Here is a 12,290-nt window from a genome sequence, read left to right on the forward strand (position 1 = left end):
AGAGAGAGAGAGAGAGAGAGAGAGAGAGAGAGAGAGAGACAATCATCAGAGGAGTACATTTATTGAAGCAGTGAGCCTTGTTCAATCTTGCCAATACACTAAGACAGAGCTGTTACTATATTCCATGGGAAATTCCATGTCTCGTGTCCATCCTAGCCATATAACAGCACCTATTCCAGACTTTTGTAGCTAAGAGAAATAACACATTCATTTGAAAGCAGGAGTAATTAAATGCACATATTTCAAAATGAAGTACTGGAAACTGTAAATTTCTAATTTCTCTCTTCTCATGCTATGGCTTCAGGAGTTTCTTTTTCTTGATATTAGAGTTCAGGACCCTGAAACATTGTAAGAAATAAATGTTCCCCTTCTCAGTCCATGCTGGATAGACACCACTCCCTAGGCTTTAAATTGTGAATCTACCAGGTCAGTGGCTCTAACCCCATCTCTTACCAAATGCAAACACTGAACACTGAATTTATAGGAATTTATGGCACATTAATGTGGATGTGAGTACAGAGGAAGGTGGCACAGTTATAATGCCATTGATGTGCTAAATCTCAAGTTTCCATTATAATGAGTAGCAATATGTGTAGTTCATGGAAAATATCAAGGAATATATTGTATTTAGAAATGGAAGTTAATTAGAAAATGACCAAGAAAATTAAAGTTGATTTTGTCAGAAAGTGGGGATAATGAAGAGTATTAAAACATGGAGGTCTTGGGCTGGTGGATAGTTCAGCAGACTAAGAATCTGCTTTGGCAAGCACAGGGACCAGGGTTTGATCCTCAATCCTGCATGCCATGCTGGCCCGAGCCCCAGGGTGTGCTGAGCCTGTGATACAGCTTGGGTGTGACAGGGCACTCCTGTAATCCCAGCACTGGAGGGGGGGGGCTGAAAACAGAAGGATCACTATGAGTCCAAGCTGTGTAGTGAGACCCTGTATCAAATACATAAATAAAAAAGAAACAAAATCAATAAAACACGGAGATCAAATTTAGGTGGAGATCAAATTTAGGTGGCTTTCTGGTCTAGGAAAACACTAAATTCCCCTCAAGGAAAGTAACTGTGATATAAGCAGTGGAATGTCAGTGGTATAACGTGGCACTGTCCACATCGTGCTCACGTAAGAAATATGGAATATGTTATTCTGCTTGAGAAGAAATTACATAAATTTTATTCAACACTGAGTTTCCTCTCATTTTGTGTCTCTGCTGTCTTTGACTCATACATCAGAGAGATCCTTGAAGTGGAGCTGCCTGCTTCCAAAGGGTGGAGTTGGAAGGTGTCGCTCGAAATCTACTCTACTGTGACAGAGCACCAGAGACTATGTGGCTCATAAAAACAGACATTGCCTTACCATAGCCCTTGATAGGGGAACACCAAGGTTAGCGCGTCAGCATGGCTAGGCTCTGGTCAGCGGCTCTTTCCAGGCACACAATGCCGTCTTCTCACCGTAACTTCATGTGACAGAAGGAGGACCAGAGAACACTGTGGAGTCCTTTTGTAAGGGGATTAACTCACATGAGGCCCCCACTCTGTGAGTTAACTGTCTCTCAGAGGCTGCAGCCTCTAACATCATTACAGTAGGGGTTAGGATTCAAGAGAATGGGTGTGTTGCACGCATGGCACATGTTAATCCAGTTGCTGCTGGGTTTTGCTGGTTCTTTGGCCGACTCTTGCTTTGAAGCTGAAGGTAGCCTATCACCTCCCAAAGGAATGCCACTGATCATGGACCAACATAAACATCATAGCTCTTCCTGGGTGGCCAAAAAGGATGACACCAGCAAAGGGGATGCTGAAGAGATGAGGCTTATGCCATCATGGTCTTCTGAAGTGGCGCTTCATGGGCAGCTTTCTCAGAAAGTTCTCTTCCTCTTTCTCTGATAAATCTCAGCCAGTTATTCCTTTGTTGGCCGCTAGCATGAATTTACCAAAATCAAGACATATACAGTATGTGATCATTGCTTAATTTTCCTGTCTCCGAAACACAACTCTGTTTATTTTACAGCCCTCTCAAATTCTCAGGAATTGCACGATGAAGGGAGCTCTGTATTCATGTGTAAGTACACACTTTCCTACTTCCCCAACACCCTTGGCTCCTTTAGGCTCAGCCTGAACCATATTACTGTCAAACCTTTCCTTATAGAATGCATCAAAAAGAGGAAGAAATCACATGTCTCTTCATTCATGTTCCAAACCCTGATTTAGGGCTGGAGGTATAGCTCAGTGGTGCAGTCCTTGTGTAGCATAATTCAAGCCCTGGATTTGATCCACAGCACCACAGAAAGTTAATGCATTTTAAAAAACAAAATAAATTAAAAACAATTATCAGCCCTTTATTAGACCATAGACTTTACCCTGCCCCCTATTTCACAGGTACTGACACATCCAATTCAATCATTCACACCTATTCCAGAGGTACGAGCCATTATATTGGTCGTTTTCTAGGCAGAAAGACAGGCCGCAGGGCTGTTACAGGTGGAGTTGCCCAGCCCCACTGTAGCATCCCATTCTCTGGCTAGGCAGCACTTGGCACATGTCTATGGGATGAATGTGGCTTGAGTGAATGTACTTTTTTTAAAAATAAAGAAGTTCATTATGTTCCTGAGCATGTTTTCATGGCTTTCAGCCTCTTGTCATGGGACAAGATGAGGCACAGTACAACAGAGTCAACAGCTAGTGTGGGAGAACAAGTAGAGTCCATGACAGGCTCCATCTGAGGAGTGCATCCAAGCTCCACTTAGATCATAATTACAGTTCTCATTACCTTGAAAAATGTAACAAAGCATTGTTTCTACATACATTTGTTGAAGATGGTGGGTTTAATGCTAGACACTGAAATAGAAAAACACACAAAATGTATCTTTGATATTGCAAATGATAGATAGACAGACAGATAGATAGATAGATAGATAGATAGATAGATAGATAGATATAGCTCAGTGGACTAAGAACCTGCTTAGGCAAGTGCAGCAGCACTATATGCTTCATCCTCCCCACCCTGGGCATGCTGAGCTGGCCACTGAGTTCAGGTGTGGTGGTGCATGCTTGTCATCCTAGAGCTGGGGAGGCTAAAAACAGAGGATTACTACAAGTCTGAGCTGTGTAGTGAGACTCTATCCAATACATTAAAAATTGAATGAATGAATAAATAAAAAACTTTTATAAATATTTTTACAACCAACAGTGTATTGTATGACATAAAATTAGGAATGAAACCAGTAATGATATCCAGGCCAGACAAAGTGATATTGACCAATTTCTTCCTCCTTCCTTATCAAGCTATAAATCCAGGAAATAATGGAAGTGACAAGGGCAAGCTCTGACATGTAGTTAAAAGCAGAGAAAGATGTTGGATCTCAAAACTTGAGGAAAAACACATCACCGGTGGTTCATATCCTCTGTGCTAAGGGAAGGCCAACTAGACAAGGGTTTCTGATACCTGACCTACTGATAACGTTGGCCCAGGCAGTCATTCCTCTCTACACACCATCCAATCCTGTGCCTTGTATGTATCCATTTAACAGTTGGCTATCCCTTGGATAATATCCCATGAGCTCAGCACCAGCAAATAGGGAACTGACTGGGAGAGCTCCCAATGCCAAGCAGCCAAGGAAGCGCAGCTGTTCCCTGTGCCACTGAAATGAGGGAGGCAAACAAGAGGCCAAAATAGGGTTCATGCTGAATGATAGTCCAACTGGTAAACTTAGGAGCAAAAAACAGTCCTCTTCCATGCAAGGATTCTAAGGCAGAGAGGGCATGGCAACTGCAGAGAGAGCCTTCCACTCTTCCACATCTTTCTTCATGAACATCTGGTTTCTGGAAGCTGCGTTCATGAAAACTCTTTCCATCTCCTCAGGCAGTGGAACAAGGAATCCTCTGCATGAGATAAGCCAACAATCACGGCAATAACTCAAATATTCCAAAACTTAAACTGCTACCAGAACTTCAGCCCAACGAGATAGGTCAGGATCCATATGGACACCTAGCTAGTGTGAGTGGGAGGCAAGACAAAATATGAATAGCTTCTGGATAAATCTGACCATTAACTTATTTCTGGTGATTATGTAAATATACCAAAACATTACCTGGCACACTGTGAGCACATTTAATTCTAACTGGCCTATTATATCTCAGTGAGGAAAAAATAAATAGCCCCTTGAGTTTCTATTATTGTTAATAAAATATCCAGATTACATGAGAGAATCAGTGTACAAAAAACTAAGAAAAATCACTCCTGCATAGAAAGCAATCTCAGTTAATAATGCCTGGGAGGTGGGAATCAGCTGTTGGGATTACCTGACAAGGACTTTAAAAGCATTCAGAGACAGATCATCTGTCATGAAGACCAATTCAAATAGAAGCAAATTTCACAATTAAAGCCATGGAAGATAAGAAGTAGCTGGCAGAATATTGTTTTAAGTGATAAAAGAAAAGATAAAGATTTTGATATCTAGTGAATCTATCCTTCAAGAATGAAAGAGGAATAAAAGCGTTCTTGGATGAAAGAAACTGAAAGGAACTTGCCACAAGCGTGGCTGCCCTGAAAGGCTGGCTGAGGAAAGTTCTTAAAAAATAAAAGGTAGGACTATGATGAAAGGAAGCACCTTGGGGTACCTTGAATAAGGACAGGGGAAAAGAAAAGTCAGAAACAGGGTCATACCAGATTATCCTTTCCTTCTTTAGTTTAGAAGATGATATTTGATAGAGATAGAAATAATATTCAAAACAAATAAAAATATCATTTGATTTTAAAAACAGGAGAAAGGCAACAGACAGACATGGAAGTTAAATTTCCAAACTTTACTTGAAGTGGTGAGATGCTGGTAGCAACGGACAGTTATGTTACGGTTGTACCAAAATAATCAGAACTGCTGCTAAACTATACCAGTGTGTGTGTGGGAAGACAATGACCAAGGGCGAGGCCCTGGAAGGGAAGTAGAAAGAAACTAAATGAAAAGGACAATCAAATGGAAAACTGAAGCGCTGACACAGAAATAATTCATGTTTAATATGAATGCCCTGAACATGCCAATCACAAAAGCCGGGATTCCACCTAGTATAATTGCTGCTCAGAGTTAAGCCTGTCAGCTCCTGAAGAGAGAGACCAGTTGTACAATTATAGCTTTGTAAATTATTTGCTAAGAGTATAAGGAAGTTTTACCTGTCGGAAGCTCAATTTATTCACAGTTCTTTGACAGTAAATCCTATTAGCTACAGTATTGTTTGAGATTCCTTGCTGACTGAGGAAGCTCTCCAATCTCTGCCTCCATCATCTCATGGTTTTCTTTACTGGGTCTCTGTGTCCAAGTCTTTCTCCTCAGATGAACACTAGTTATTAGATTTTATTTTTTCTATATTTGGGACAGGATCTGCAGGGTCTTACTACATAGAGCTGACTCATAGTGATTATCCTGTTTTCAGTCTTCCAGGTGCTGGGATTCTAGGCACGCGCCCTCACGTCCAGGCAGAGCTGGCATGGCACACCCAGGACTGAACCCCGGCCACTGCTCTCTTCCTAAGCAGGCTCTTTAGTCTGCTGAGCTATCAGGCTGGCCCCTAGATTTAAGCCAAACTTAACTCAATATGTTTAAATCCTACTAATTTTCTTTTTTTTTTTTTTTTTCAGAACTGGGTATTGAACTCAAGCCCTTGCACTTGCCAGACAAGAGCTTATTCTACTGAGCCATCTCCCTGACACCTAAATCTTACTAAATTTGATTCTATATGCTATGATACTATTTTAACATTCATAGTTTCTAGGCATTAGGTCCTCAACATATTTTCTTGAGGAACACCATTCAATCCACAACCCACAAATAAGTCAAACAAATAACCAAGTATATTTGGTTAAATTTACAGCTTCCAGTAAATGGTTTCCTTAGAAATTGAAGTATAACTTTACCAAATAGAAAAGTTCCCAAATCACCAAGAAATTATAGGTCATTGAATTTTGTTGGCCAAAAGGTCATGAATTCAATTGGGTTTTTTAAAAAAGTCAGAACTTCAGGTAAACTGAGGTGGTGATCACCAGAACAACACATCTACCTGTGTTCTGCCTTCAACTAGGATAGAGTAGTTTTCCCTGCCATGACTTTTCCAAAGTGGAGTTATAAAACATTTACTTTTAGTCCTAAGTACTTTCTTCAAATATTATATTTATTAAATCAATCTGGTTTTTGCATTCATCCAGTAATGATCCAGAAAATCTTACAAAGCTGACTCAGGAGGGTAATTTCCAGCATGAATCTATTGATCAAACCACAGAACAGGAGCAAATCACTTGTGTTGTGAGCTTTGCACTAAAAAGGCTGACACAGGAGGCTGTGACCCATCAGTGTGGCTTCAGTGAGTCTTAAACACCCAGGGAGAAGGAGGACAGTTGCTGAAGCACCGCAACGTTAACACAAGATAACCTCAAAACAGTACAGCATAACAACCTGAAAACATCAGGGGAGGATGTGTAACTATCAGAGGATACCTTACATTTAAAGTATGGCTGGAAAGGAGCGTAGGGAATGTAGCTTGCAATTCCTCATTTGACAAGAGAAGTGAGGGGGTAGAGTAAGCAGTCTATGCTTCAGTTACACTGTTGTACTGGAAAATTTGCACAAAGCGTTGAGGATTACACTCGGTCCCCAGAAGAAGAGCCAACACTGAAGGTTCTAGGAGCTATGATATAAACTATGGTAGTCAAGTTCAAAATTACAAGGATCAGCTCAACCACCCTGTGATTAAGTAAGGCACGTGGTTTGTCTCTATTATAATCTTATTCTTATTTTCAGGCATGTTTTGTCTTTGCAGAGTAAAAGAAATATTTTCATGTGGTAAAGCCCTGACTGTGAAAAGCATAGACTATAACCACACAATTGTGTCCTGCAACAGTCCTGACCTTCCAGCTCCACCCAGACACAGTGCTGTCGTCAGTTTCTCTTTATTCTATACGAGAAAGTTTAAACATGCAACACATTGAGACATTTAAATATCTCCTTACATGTAACAGTGGCAGAGTACATTTTATTTCACATGTGGGCTTCATCCTAGAGGTATTTTGTAACAGATAAAGCTATTTTTTCAAGAAGTGGTTTCTTAGCATTTCTTCCAAAACCTTTACCACAATGTTTTATGAAGAATTCACTGATGGTCATTTAAATTTTTATATGATTCTCTTGATTGGCATATAAAAACAGAAACAGATATAGACATACTGGCAGGACATAATATGTCATGCTATACATATATAAGCCTAGAGGACTTACATATTTAAATAAAACTTTTACTAAGTCAAAAATGTTTATTTTAATATTGATGTACATTACCAGAGCTTGCAAAGAGAACTTTTATATTTTAAAGAGAATAAAAATAAATTTTAAAAAATTGGAAACAATATAGAATTTTAAAAAATAAGATGATGAAAATTAAACAATGGTTGTTATGTTACATATTGTTGTCATCAGAGTAGTTGTTTAGATTATCAGATATAAGTGCATAGTACCCGAGAGAATAAATAAAGAGATTTTGTGATATTTGTTTATAATAGCATGACCCAGAATATCCACTTTTCTATTACATTCACAAATTCAAACTCTGCACAGACTATGAAATTGCCTGAATTAATAATTGCTCAAGATTAATGAAAAGGTAAAGAGTAGCTTTCCTAGACTTTATCTTGAAATTCTTCGGTTGTAAGTGATTTTGAATCTGAACAATCTGACTGCTAGATATCCATCTCTGGAAGGACTGCATAAGTTACACTTGAGATCAGAAGAAGAGCAGCACAAAAACGGCCGGCATTTCCAACTTTGAACAAGTCTCGTGGCTTGTATCGAGATGTCCTGATAAGCCTCATGCCCTCTCAGGAGAGCTTGATGGAGCTGGCTGGATCATGGTAACAGGGAAGCAAAACCAAGACCAAGGGTGGCATCTCCACCTTCATTTTGCATCTGTCTCCTTTACCACCTTAAAGCTTTGGGTCAGAATCCTGCTCTGCTTTGCATTAATTATTTAATGGGTGTCTGTCTGAAAAGTGGTACAGAAATTTCATTGATCTTAGATATATGTAAGCTGTCTCATCCCCCTACAAAACTGAAGCCACTAAAATAAGAGCTGCCCAAGGACATTCAGTGGCCAGCTTTTACCCCCTGCAATGAGGGTTAAAATGTCTTGAGTGAGAGTCTTCAAACCATACACACTTAGGATTCCAGCACAACTGAGATAGCCAGGAAGTAGTTCTCTTATGGAAATATCATTACCCGTGTTTCTCAGCTGCTCTTCTCTTGTTTCTGGGACAAATACCCAACACACAAAATGAAGGAAGGAAAGCTTTATTGAGTTCACAGTTAGTGGAGGTTTCAGTCCAGACCCAGCTAGCTCTAAGGCAGAGTGGCCCATGGCAGAGAGTAACCATTCATGGTGGTGGCAAAGAGCAAAGGGAGAGGCAGCTAGCAAGTCTCTTTCCCCTCCTTACATTATAATGCAGATTATCTGCATCAGGGCAGGAACATTACCCACACCCCAAATAATCAATCACGAACTCCAGAAGCAACCCCATGACTGTATGAGGCTTTGGGGGACAACTAGACACAAACCATAACCCCATGAACATCTATGGATTTCCTCGAGCTGATTCACAGAACCAGCCCTGAGATAATAGCCAGATCCCAGCCCACGTCAACAGCACATGAAGTCACTTCCTAAAGGAGCCAGAGCAGTCTTCAGAGCTGTGCTCCGTAAAGTCTCCTGCTGAAGTTCTCTCCATAGTTTCTCTTACTTTCTAATTAAAGTTTTTGCCCGTACATTTATTTCAATTTCCATCATCACTGAAGCATGGATCCATGCTATCTTGTGACAGCTGCCTTGAATATTATTAATGGAGGATCTGATGGCAAATATACTTACATTATTAGTTATGAAGACAATATAAATTCATCCTGTTATATGTCATATGACACAGTCTTAAAAATATGAAACAATGATAATTTTCTTTTTTCCTCTAAGCAGAGAATAGCTCCTTTTTAGTCTGAATAATAAATATGCAGTGGTCATCAATTTAATCTTTTCTACTGTTCCATCTTTGTATTTATTTTGGTTGTTGTTTTGGATTTTGTCTCTGTCACTCTACCATACTGGGCCAAAATACTTGACTACTAAAACTTAAGAAAAGAACATTTTGTCTCACAGTGTCAAGGTGTGGTTGATTAACTCAAAGCAGAAACAGCATGGTAGAGGGGTGTGGAAGAAGAAAAGGTGATCAGTACATGGCAGTGAGAAGCAGAGGCTGAGGTCAGAAGGGCCTCAAAGAGAGATACATCAGTCCTGGTCATTCCATGGGAACTGCTTCTTCCATCAGGCTCCAATATAGCAGGACATTTCCCTATGAGCTCTTCAGTGGATTCCTCCCCTCATAAGTGTAGTGCCCCCTAGGATCCAGTCATCTTCCCAAAGCCTCACCTTTGGGCACATGAGAGTTTTGGAGGACAGTTTCTAATAAACCATAATGTGCTTCATATCACATCCGGTATATTGTGGAACAAGGAGGCAAAAAGAATATACCAGGTGCTTCAGAATGTCATATTCATATTCTTATTCTATAATACTTGGACTTCTAAGTCTTTAGGAAATCCATGATCATTTATGCATCTAATTAAAAAAGCTAAAGAGAAAAGAAAGTGTAAGAGCTATTTAAACTATGCTAGTATTTCACATGAATGACAATGGAGCAGCCAAAAGATCTTGCAATATGAAACAGATATTTTGAAGTAGTCTTATTTCATTTCAATAAAAATGATTAATTGACGATGAAATTGAATTTCAAAAACCTCCCATTGGGTCTCTCTGCCTTTGTTGCTTTCTCCCTACATCTTCTCTATTTGACTTTCAATAAAGTTACTAGAAAAAACATTTGTTGGAAAAGGCAAAAAGGGAGGAAATCCTTCCCATTGAATCTGAGATTAGCTCCAATTCCTCCACACAGCAGGCAATGGCTCCATGGAAGGCTGAAGTAGGTGTATTTCCCACATAGGTCTTAAGTGCCTGGGATAATTTTGTCTGCACTGAGGATTACTTTTTCCTTAGGCATGGTCTGCCTTTGCAATCATACAGCTTGCCTTTCAAGGATTGATGCTAGCACCATCTAATTTATGTTATTCATCCCAGCAATATCAATTAAATATTATTATTTTCCTCTTTTATGCCCCAACCATAAGTGGTGGGTATTTATAGCTCCCCTCCCCAAACTCACACTCTTGCTTCCTGTGAGAGCCTGTACTTTATTGGCAGGAGTGGATTCTAATGAGGACTAATGATTACAGGCCCTCCTCGTAACCTGAGTGTTGCCTCACTCAGTAGCCTAAAAGATAAGTCTAAGGAAGCAGGAAATGAATCATTGCAGGTAGAGTCATTACTCAGAATTTTCTCTCTCCTTGCCTTTCTTTCTTGGAGTGGTCATGAGTGGTGGTGTACAAGGTTGGGTGTTCTGGGAACCAGGATTCTACCTTCTTGGAGCCCCACAAATGGCAAGGAAACCGCATGTACCACACAAGGAGCCGGATGTTGAAGAGTCACAGTGAACTCCAGCCTCCGCCTCCCGTGGCCCTGTTCATCTGCCTTGTTAAATGGTTCCATACTTTGCCTTTTCTTACTTAAATGGTTGGATTTGCAGTTCTCTTAAAAACTAGCAAAGTGTACTATGTAGACTGCTAACACAGTTACTCTAATATTTTATTTAACACATTTATTTCTGGCTCTCAGCATTTCATAAGCCTAAGATTAGCTATAGAACTTACTTACTTTAAATGAATGTACTCCTTTCTGAAACTCAAAAGATCTCAAGGAACATTGCTCTTGACATCTTAAAGGTTATACCAATGTCAACAGGGCGAGTGTTATGTTTTAAAGAAGGACTTTGGCAGCAATGCTAAAAATCGCAATTGCGTTAATCGTGAGACAGGAAGCTACCGGCGGTGGTCCAAACAAAAAACGAAACAAAACAAAAACCCATGAAAACTAAAAATGCAAACATTGCTATGCTAAACTTTCCTGTGGGCTTGGATAGAAGCGCTCTGCTAAGCAGGCACAATGGGAAGTCATTAACTGTTGCAGCAGGACTTGGAGCTCCTCTCTGGTGAAGGCTTGTTAAGAGATGATCTAAGCAGAGTTACCTTTCCACTGTCTTTTACTTAATGGTGTAATCTGAGACCACAAATTGTAAAATGACAGGCAGATTGAGCAACGGTTGACTTCAAGTTGTCAGCAGGGGCCAACGACAGCTGGAGAAAATCATCACCTTCCTCAAGTCTTGTACTAATTAGCCTCCTCCTCATTAATTACCTGCAGTTGCCTAGAGCCCTGGTAGACCTGCAGCCATTGTGTCCAGCTCTTAGGCGTGCAGAGAGCATCTCCTGATGCTTTTCATTGTCTTAGTGCCATGATACGAACAAAAGAAAACTAGTCATCTCCTGAACATGCTTGGATTAGCATAGGAATTTTGAAGCAAGAGAGATGTCCTTTGATAAATGAGAGCCCTTCTAAATTAGCATGCAAGTGATTTCTCAGATTCATTCCCTGGAGAATGCAAAGGGAGATCACCAAGTGAGGGATGTAAAATCCAGGAGGAGATGACCTTTGTTAATTCAGACCATTTATTAAAAATCAATGGACTCTTGTTGCCCAAGATCAAAATAACCAGTAGACATTCAATTTGACTCAGGATAATCAGCAATTAGACCAAAAGTCTGCACAGTTTTCTCTTAAAATGAAATCATTAAAGGGTCCTCTCTCAGGGCCACAATTAGTCTCAGTGATCAAACAATTCAAAATTTTGTGTTGTAGAGGAGAAAAAGAGATGCAATGATGTTAAGTGCATGCAACTGATCTTTAACAGAGCTGTGATCCAAATAAACCAATGAACAAATAACTGTCAAGCAAATACACTAGCTACACTTTTACACACCTACTCTTAATTATCCACTGCTCTCACTGTGAGATGTTCCACCCAGGACTGAGATTTCTCAGCATTGTAGTGTATTATATATTTTTAAAAGAAAACCAAACTTATATATGTGTCTCCTACTATCAACTACATTGATGAATATTTCATCTGACATAACGCTGCTGTTCCTTCTTTGCCCTTACCTTTCCTTTCCACACACAATGCCTTAGTTCTCTAGGGACAACCTTGTGTTGCATTCTTTAACCCCAGGTCATCAGTGACCAGAGTGCTAAAGTCAAAACATAATTGGAAGCATTAATACAGTCATCCTTGGACACTCTACTTTTGTGACACCAC

This window comes from Octodon degus, unplaced genomic scaffold, assembly GCF_000260255.1.
Source record: "Octodon degus isolate 3935 unplaced genomic scaffold, OctDeg1.0 scaffold00014, whole genome shotgun sequence".
Lineage (NCBI taxonomy): Eukaryota > Metazoa > Chordata > Mammalia > Rodentia > Octodontidae > Octodon > Octodon degus.